Source organism: Chelonoidis abingdonii, chromosome 2 (genome assembly GCF_003597395.2).
Source record: "Chelonoidis abingdonii isolate Lonesome George chromosome 2, CheloAbing_2.0, whole genome shotgun sequence".
In the NCBI taxonomy this organism is placed as follows: domain Eukaryota; kingdom Metazoa; phylum Chordata; order Testudines; family Testudinidae; genus Chelonoidis; species Chelonoidis abingdonii.
This window is the reverse complement of record NC_133770.1, coordinates 138,249,996-138,260,182: the sequence shown is the minus strand read 5'-3', so window position 1 is coordinate 138,260,182 and position 10,187 is coordinate 138,249,996. Positions and strand designations below refer to the sequence as shown.

General features: G+C 40.3%; 1 long non-coding RNA gene across 1 annotated transcript; it reads left to right on the top strand.

The window, feature by feature from the left end:
- The first annotated feature begins 4,312 nt into the window (after positions 1-4,312).
- On the top strand, positions 4,313-5,336 carry LOC142046213 (uncharacterized). Its single transcript, XR_012655109.1, has 2 exons — positions 4,313-4,611; positions 4,927-5,336. It is a non-coding gene; the product is annotated as an uncharacterized LOC142046213 (long non-coding RNA).
- Positions 5,337-10,187: the final 4,851 nt, after the last annotated feature.

The following is a 10,187-nucleotide window of genomic DNA, read 5'->3' as shown; positions in this document are numbered from 1 at the left end:
TGGACAATGTTTATATCCTTTGCTTGACTGAATTTTCAACTTTTGGGATGTCACATTTTAAGTATCCTTCTGATTTATATATACAAATCTCTTTGTATTAAGAGCTATCTTTTCTGAGTGATACTGTCAGCCCTTTGTAGATAAGTAAAATAATAAATACTTAATGGACCACGTTCAGTAACTTTTATGCCAAATATACCAATAAGCACATTGGTATAATGAGTTTACAGTGGAACCAAATTTTAAAACTAGCCTTAACAACCTTTAAAAATGTAGTTCTTTTCCTTTTTTATTAGAATCCTCATGCCGCACCAGTGTAGCAGAATTCTTTGACGATGTCAACAAGCTCACAGACAAGGGTGATTCAGTGACTATAATGTACTTGGATTTTCAGAAATTCTTTCATAAGGTCCCTCACCAAAGGCTCTTATTGAACTTAAGTAGTCACAGGATAACAGAGATGTTTCTCTGATGGATCAGTAATTCATTAAAACATAGGAAACAAAGGGTAGGAATAAATGGTTCAAAACTGGATGACAGGGCAACAAATGGCAGATGAAATTCAACATTGATAAGTGCAAAGTTATGCACATTGGAAAAAATAATCTGAACTACACATATATAATGATTGGGTTTAAATTAGCTGTTGCCACCCAAGAAAGAGATCTTGGAGGTACCACATTCTACAGGCCGTTATCTTCTGATCCCTCTGAGGATTATATAAAGAAATTACACCATCTGCTAAAAAAAACTCCCTGACAAAGCACAGGAACAAATCTGTACAGACACATGCCTAGAACCTCGACCAGAGGTATTGTATTTGCTACCCAAGATCCATAAACCTGGAAATCCTGGACGCCCCATCATCTCAGGCATTGGCACTCTAACATCAGGATTGTCTGGCTATGTGGACTCTCTCCTCAGGCCCTATGCTACCAGCACTCCCAGCTATCTTCAAGACACCACTGACTTCCTGAGGAAACTACAATCCATCGGTGACCTTCCAGAAAACACCATCCTGGCCACTATGGATGTAGAAGCCCTCTACACCAATATTCCACACAAAGATGGACTACCAGCCATCAGGAACAGTATCCCCGATAACGTCACAGCTAATCTGGTGGCTGAACTTTGTGAGTTTGTCCTCACCCACAGCTATTTCCCATTTGTGGACAATATATATCTTCAAGTCAGCGGCACTGCTATGGGTACCCACATGGCCCCACATTAATGAAAGAATACGAATTAACAGTGACCTCTGAAGCAACAGCAGAGTGAGTGACAAAACAAAAAAAGGATTAAAGAAATCTTGTATGTACCTTTAAGCAGAAATAAGAAATGTTGAAATGCAGGTGTCAGGAAAAGAAACATTAGGCATAAACAAGGGTGCTAATGGCGAAATATTAACAGAAGATCGATAATAGTTAGTAAGGAAATAAGATATGCATGGCTAGCTCAGGTAAACTTATCAGATTCTGCTTCCTTTGTTATCTTGCTAAGTGTTCCCCCCCCCTTTTATCTGTATAAATAAGATAGCTTTGTGTCTTGTATGGTGCTCACATTATCTGGGTGTATTAGCAGAGCACTGTGCTAATAAAACAGAGTAGTCTGACAAACAGTGAGTCCTGAGTCTAACTTTGACAGTTACAAAGCCATCAGGAATAGTATCCCCGACCAATATAACGGCTAACCTGGTGGCTGAACTTTTGTGATTTTGTCCTCACCCACAAATATTTCACATTTGGAGACAATATATACCTTCAAGTCAGTGGCACTGCTATGGGGTACTCGCATGGCCCCACAGTTGTGCCAACATCATGGCCATTTTATGGCCGACTTAGGATGAAACTTTCACCGTTACTCTCATCCCCTAATGCCCTACTCTACTTGCGCTCATTGATGATATTTCTTCATCTGACCATGGAAAAGAAGCCCTTGAAGGATTCCACCATGATTCAATAATTTCATCCCACCATGCACCTACTCTAGATCAATCCCACGAGTGTCCATTCCTGGACACTATGTGCTATAAGCGGATGGTCACAAAAATACCCCCTATACCGGGAACCTACTGACTGCCTATTACTTACCTACATGCCCAGCTTCCACAGGACATCAACACAGTCTATTGGTACTACAGCCAAGCTCTAAGATCAACCGCATTTGCTCCAATCCTCTAGACAATACAATGCACCTACAGATCTCTATCATGATTCTTAAACTAAAGTACCACCTGCTGAAGTGAAAAACAGATTGACAGAACCAGAAATACCAGAGTACCTTCTACAAGGACAGGTCCAACAAAGAAAATAACGAACACCACTGAGCTGTCACCTGCTCAAGCCCCACTAGAAACCCCTCCACGGCATCATCAAATATACTACACCTTATCCTGAAAAAGATGATCCCTCACTCTCACAGATTTGGAGAAAGACCTGTCCTCACTTACAGGCACCCCACCTGAAGCAAATACTCACCAGCAAGGCCACACACCACCTGAACAAAAACACTGACCCAGGAACTATTCCTGCCACCAATAAGCCCAATGCCACCTGTCACATATCTATTCAGTGACATCATCACATAGGACCTACCCATAGCCATGCATCAAGGGGCTCATTCACTGCACATCACCAATGTGATTATGCCATCATGTGCCAGCAAATGAGCTCTGACATGTACGATTGGCAAACCGGACGTCTCACGTAAAGAAATTAACATGGAACAATCTGACATCAGTATCATAATAGTCAAAACAGTAGCTGGAGAAGACTTTAACCTGTCTGGTCATAAAAAGATCTGAGTTTCGGCCCTTTTGCAAGAGAAAAACTTCAAAAACAGGACTCGAATGAAGAAAGCTGAACTTGAATTATATCAACTATAGTCGAATCACTTAGGCTCGAATAGAGACTGGAAGGGTGAGCCATACAACATTGATCTATCTCCCAGCGTAAGTATTTCACACTTCTTTCAACTGCCTGTACTGGGCTTATTCACTTCAAAAGTTTTTTCTCTATAACTTAATTGGCCTCTCAGAGTTGTGAAGACAACCCCACCTTTTCCATGCTTTCTACTGTATGTGCTATAGATATATCCTCGAATATATTTCCATTCTTGCATTCGAGAGTGAGCTGTAACCACGAAAGCTTTATGCTCAATAAATTTGTTAGCTCTTCTAGGTGCCAACAAGTACTCCTGTTCTGTTTTGCACGATACAGCTAACCACGGCGCTACTCTGAAACTTGGAGCACTGTGATGTTCTCTGAAACCTTCAGCTCAGTGAACCAGCCGTCAAAAAGGCTAACCGGAATGTTAGGAGCTATTAGGAAAGGCGATAGAAAATAATCAGAAAAATCATAATGAATGCTATATAGTGCTTGGTGTGCCACACCGTGATACTGTGTTTAAGTTCTGGTCATCATTGTGAAAGTAGAATGAATATAGTTTGGAAATACGAAAGATTAAAGAAAATGCTCGTCTTTACTTTAAGCAAAATTGGTATGAATGCTGCAATCAGGTTCAGGAATAACAGACATTAAGTAGAAAATTGATGTTTAAGGGCATGTTGAAGTATTAGCTATTGATCGATAGGTTAGGTTAAGAAGTAGGGATATGCATTGCTAGTGCCCGAGGTAATTTTACTGGTTTTGCTTTCTTGTCCCTTTGTCTAATCCCACTCTTTTATCTGTATAATAAGATGTTTTTGGGTCTGCATGGCATATTCACATTATTGGGTTTATTAGCAGAGCACCTATGCAATAAAACAGAGTGGTCTTGGACAAACTGTGAGACTGAGTCTAACTTTGACAATTTGGAGTTCCATGCCCGAGGTGGATGGCCAACTGTCTTCACTGCGGGCAATGCGTGAATTCCTGACCGTTTTTGATAGGACGATCCCCGTGGCAGCCAGACCTGGGCATTTGGCCCCGATATGGTGCTCACTTAGAACCCCGAAAGGCCGCACCAACCATCCAGTTGAAGTCCTACGATCCACCTGTTGGTCATCTGTATCTGTAGGGATCCGGGATCCCTGACCCAGGAATTCTAGTCAGGGTAATTATTTCATTTTTCCCTGTGACTGGGACTGTTTTGTCTTTGTTATCGTACTCTTGTGGAGTGTTTGAGTTGTGGTGGTCTCTGTGGGGATTGGCACCGTAAGGGTTTCTGTGTGTCTGGGGGAGTGGAATCTGACAACATGAAGCAGACATTTGGGTTAAACGTAGGTGTGAAAGCCAGGGCAAATTGAGAGTAGCTGTTGGGTCTTGTGTGTTGCCACTGCGGCTGTTGGACCGAAACGCGATTCCTAAGCAATGTTAAAAACACTGAGCCTTAAAATAGCTCTGTGTAATCAGACTGTCACTTTGATAAGGGTACATGAAAGCTCTGTAAGAACAAAAGAAACAGTTACACCTTATGCAAAAATTGATGTGGCTAATGTTTTTAAAAAGTTATAGTATAGAAAGAATGTGCATTTTCCCTAGGATACATGCAGTGTATATTGTAGAAAGGGGTAAAAAAAAATGCAAATGAAACGTGCTGCTGAATTAAAATCCTATTAGGGCTCCAAAAAGAGCCACAATAGGCTGTGTTTTCTTTTTCAGATCCCTGTGTGTTAAGACAGAGGGTATGGCTACACTTGGAATTTCAAAGCGCTGCCACGGCAGCGCTGCAGGAGCACTGCCACGGCAGCGCTTTGAAGTGTGAGTGTGGTCAGAGCGGCAGCGCTGAGAAAGAGCTCTCCCAGCGCTGCACGTAAACCACATCCTTTACGGGTGTAGCGTGCAGCGCTGGGAGCCACACTCCCAGTGCTGCTGCCCTGATTACACTGAGGCTTTACAGCGCTGCATCTTGCAGCGCTCAGGCGGGTGTTTTTTCACACCCCTGAGCGCGAAAGTTGAAGCGCTGTAAAGTGTGAGTGTAGCCAAGCCCAGAGTCTCTGAGCTCTGCTGATGGCTTTGAATCCAAAAGCCAAGCCTGTGTTGATGCAAATTACTTAACAGATAAAGAAAGATGAGAACTGCCAGCACAAAAGAAGCTGCAAATAAAGAACATACCTGGTCAGCAAACAAATTGCCTACATGAAAGGCATGGTATAACAAGATACCTTTAATAGATTTGATGCTTATGTTCTTGTTAATATTAAACATTAAAATAATTTAATGTTAGTAAGTACCCCTGTAACAACTTATAGTGTGTATGATTTTTGGAAAAATCCTTTAAAGTAATATGGTAATGATGCTTCTAAGCTATTACCTGTGAATAAACTTAAAGCTTAACACAGCAGGAAAAACATTACAAACTTGGTCTGCTATATAAGAGGAAAAACTTGAGGTACACCACCTCATGAATTTAACAACTAAACAGTGGAATAATTTCCGCAAAACCCTTAAAAAGTAGAAGCCATTAAAACCTGGCCTGCCTATAAAACAAACAACAACAAAAAAAAACAGAAAAATATGGGGGTAATTCCTCTGTTTTGCCTGCAATCAGCAAGGGTATTTGTAAAAGAAAGGAATCTTTTAAGTAATAATCAATGCCACCCCAAAAGGGGTAGAAAAATCTTTTTTTTGTCTTCGTAATCAGTACGTATTAATGCTTGTTATGTGTTTATCTTAGGGAAAGATTGTTTAAAGTGTTGAGCACCCCAGAGCATTGTAATGTTATTAGTATGGTTTACCTATCAATTATATTTCCACACAACACCAAGTTCAGCTCCTGTAAGCATGATTTAGCGAGTGCTCTATCACGCTTCGCCTGAAATGGCAAACAAGTTACAAATATGTTGCTAGCCCTAATTCGTTTTTGGTTTAATTGTATTTGTTATTAAAATGTTAAATGTGCTGGTGGATAAAACATCGTGTGCAAGCTAAAGCCAGCAGCCACTATCCTGCATAAAAAAAAAATGTCAAAAACAAAAAACTGGACCATTCATATATAGAAAAAACCAAAACAATGGAAATACACCATTCATATTATATCCAAATGGGGACATGTTAAGAATTGCCACTACAGAAAAACATAACAGCTTACCATTGGTATAACATATTTTCTGGATGGTCTCCCACAACTACTGGCATACTAATGTTACTACAAGCAAAAAGAATGTAATTTGTTTTTGGTTTTAATAATGGTTGGTTTTAAATTGTATGTGTTTAATTGAAATGTTTAAAATGTGCTGGTGGATAAAACAAATGTGTGCAAAGCTAAAGCCACAGGCCCAAATCACCTCCCAGTATTTTTCTATTACGTGGACTAAATAAGAAGTGACACTGGCGATTAATAATCTTAGTGTCAAAAAGGGGGATATGTAGGAGCAGGATTTTATAATGTCCCATAAGATTTAAAGTATAATTTGATTCATCCTGCTAGCCACCCTTTTTTAAATAGCAGAAAGAAATGACCCCCTGGGACTATAAGATTCTGTTTTCCCATATGCATTACAAATTGGCCCTCTCTTAACTCTTTGTTTTAAGATTTAGTTAGTAGTAAGAGACAGGATTCTCTATTGTGTCTATGTTAAGTAAATTAGAGAAACATTGAAGGCCTGGGTCTCAATGTAAATTGTCTTGGTTATTAATTGTAAAACTTAGCAAGGTTTAATTTGCAATGCCTTTTTGCTCGATATAAAATACTACTGTTTGTATTCTCAATCTGTTTGTGTGAATGAGGAATGTGTATGCATCAGGAAAAGATAAGGTGTGAAGGCCATTGTTATAGCCAGAGTCAAGGAAAAGAAGTAGTAAAGAGACTTAAAGAACATCAAAGAATCATCAGGCACTGCTTACTACCCCGACGGCTGTTAAACTGTCTGGCATCTCAGAGTGTGGATACATGCTTCGCAGTGTAAGAATGCACCACCCCCAGTGAACCAATCACCACCTCAGGACCACGCAGAGTCAATTTTGACTCCAGAAGAAGACGTAGAGGAACAGCCTGCAATACCTTACAATCTACGCTCTCGTAAGGGTTGCCAGAAGCAGACGACTACATAAAGCAAGGCCCAAGAAGAAGCAGTAGTGAGCCTAGCGCCTGCTGCCTGGTGGACATAAAACTGTGACTGCAGTTCCCTCAGTTGAGGTTGTCAGAACCAGAAGGGCCCTGCCTCCAACATGCGCCTCTGGTGGTGCCTGTTCCTCGGCTGTTGGTGTCTTAAGGTCTGGGGTCCACAATGACAATTCTTTTATCCAGCAGCAAGTGTGGATAGCTCAGACCCTTAATATTTCTAAATGCTGGGTCTGCAGCCACATCCCAGCCCACTCTCAAACTGGTGTTCCTGTCCTGGCTACCCATTCAATTCCCCAGACCTCACTGGAGGACCTTGTCTGTTTAACACAATATGGAACAGTAATGACACCTGGGAAGAGGCTATTGGCAGTTCCTTTATCCCACTTGGGGGAGTAATACACCAGGCAAAAAGGCTCCTGAGGTTACAAGCAGTAGTTTAAAATAATGGCAAATAAAACTGGAGAAAGTTTAAGAGCCCTGGCCAAAGAAACAGGGGCGATCCGACAGGTGGCCCTCCAAAACCGTCAGGCATTGGACATAGTGCTGGCGGCCAAAGGAGGGACCTGTGCTCTCATTGGAAAAGAATGTTGTGTGTTTATACCTGACGATACCAATGAGGTATAATAGATCGCGCTAGCCACTTAGAACAAATCGCATATCTTCCCCATGTAGAGCCGAGTTCTTTATGGAAGTGGCTAAGTAACCTGTTCAATTTCTCTGGCATAGGAAACTGGTTGTTTCAGGGAGCCCTAACTATCCTGTTTGGAATCTTAGTGATTTTTGTATGCTTTCAGTTAATCTCCTGTTGTAATCCAGAATTGTGTCACCCAGGTGACTGCCCCAAAACAGAGTGCTAATATGATGATTTTGAATATCACTGATGAACAAAGAGATAAGGAACGGTTAATTTGTGGAACCCAGTAATTGTTGGTCATGGCGTGCGCTTGACCAAAAGGAGGGATTTGTGAAAGTAGAATGAATTATATTGTAAAAATAGAAAGGATTAAAGAAATGTTGTCTGTACCTTTAAGCAAAATTGTTGGATGCTGCAATCCAGGTGTCAGGAATACAGACATTAACATAGAACAATTGCACCGTTTAAGGGCAATTGGTGAAGTATTAGCCTTTGATCGATAAGAGTTAGTAAGGAAGTAGGATATGCATGCTGTGCCCGAGGTGAATTTTACTGTTTTGCTTTCTTTGTCCCTTTGTCTAATTCCCGCTCTTTTATCTGTATAAATAAGACTGTTTGGGTCTTGCATGGCCATTCACTCACATTATCTGGGTGTTATTAGCAGAACGCTGTGCTAATAAAACAGAGTGGTCTGACAAACTGTGAGTCCTGAGTCTAACTTTGACACCATCTATAAAATAATATAGTGGAACTGGAAAAGATTCAGAGAAGGGCAAAAAAGATGAACATAGCTATGGAACAGCTTCCCTATGAGGAGAGAATAAAAGATTAGACCAGTTCATCTTAGAAAAGAGACAATGACTAAGGGGATATGATAGTGCTTTATAAAATCAAGAATGGTGAGGAAAAATTGAATAGAGAAGTGTTATTTACCCTTTCCCACACTACAAAACCAGGGGTCACCTGATAAAATTACTAGGCAACAGGTTTAATACATACAAGAGGAAGTACTTTGTTACACAATGCACAATTAACCTGTGGAACTCATTGCCATGGGATGTAGTGAGGACCAAAAGTATAACTGTGTTCAAAAAAAGAACTAGATACTTGGAGGATGGGTCCATCAATAACTAATAGCCAAGATGATCAGGGATACAACCCCATGCTCAGGAAGACCCTAAATCTCTGACCGCCAGAAGCTGGGAGGGAAAGACAGGACTGGATCACCCAAATTGCCCTGTTCTTTGCCACCCCCCCATGAAGGTCTGGTACTGGCCACTTTTGGAGATTGGATGGACCACTGATGTGACCCAGTATGGCTGTTCTTATGTTCTTGCTAAAATGCCTACTTTCTGGATATTCCCTCTGAGATCACTCTCATTTTGGGCAAGATTCTGATACTTACACATGTTGAATAATGCCTTGTTCTGGGTCTGACCTAAAGCGCACTGAAATTAATAGGACACATTACTAGTCAGTGGGCAACTATAGTAATTTTATTTGTATACAAACTTGACTAGCTATTGGGCCAGAAAGAGTGCTTTTATAGGCCTGGTGGTTAGTGCACTCACTTGGAAAGTGGGAGATTCAAGATCATGTCCCTGCTCCAGTGGCTGTTTATATACACCCAGTGAAACAGCTTTAACAGGAGAGATTGAGAAAGACCTTGCTTCAGAACAGCCCAGTGGCTAAGGCAGTCTTCTGTAATTTCATCTGACGAAGTGGGTATTCACCCACAAAAGCTCATGATCCAAAACGTCTGTTAGTCTATAAGGATTCTCTGCTGCTTTTTCTGTAATTTGGGAAACCAGATTTCAAATTCCTTCTTTCTATGGGGCACAGGAGGCAACTGAACATTGTTCTTCCACATGCTCTTTCCACTGGGCTAAAGACTTTAAGGGAAGAGCTGCCACCCGCTTCTTTGTTAACCGTTTTGTGAATGGTGCCAAAATCCCTTTGTGAATCTAACCCAGATTTTTTTTTTAGCTGAAGTTATTCACCAAATAATTGTCCACTTCATGAATACTTTTGGGTTGATGAAACTGCAATTTTTGGCAAATAAACTATTTGTCTGAAATATTTTTTGACACACTTAATCCTTTGCCTTGAGTTATACACGTGTAGAGATTCTGCTCATCTACAGTTTTTTTGTTCTGTTCAGCTACTTTCCTCAGCATGTTTCAATTGAGAAATTACTGATCTCTAAATACATCATGCTTTCCTTTGAGGTAGTTTTTTTATGTGTGTGATGATATTTTGATGATAAATAACTGCTATATAGTCCAATATTATTATAGACTTCATAGGAAAAGTTTTGAGGATTTCTATTTGAAATATTCATTATAAACTTCTAATCACTTTAATTATTTTCAGGTGAAATATTCTGAGTTTAATATTTTGAATGAATTATATGTGTATTTCTTGAATAATGTAGGCTGTTTCCTAACACAGATCACCAGATTATTTCTAATATTAATTATCAGCATTCAGTTTACTCTTACAATAGAACCTCAGGAATGGAGGTTGTTCATAATTCTGAAATGTTCAT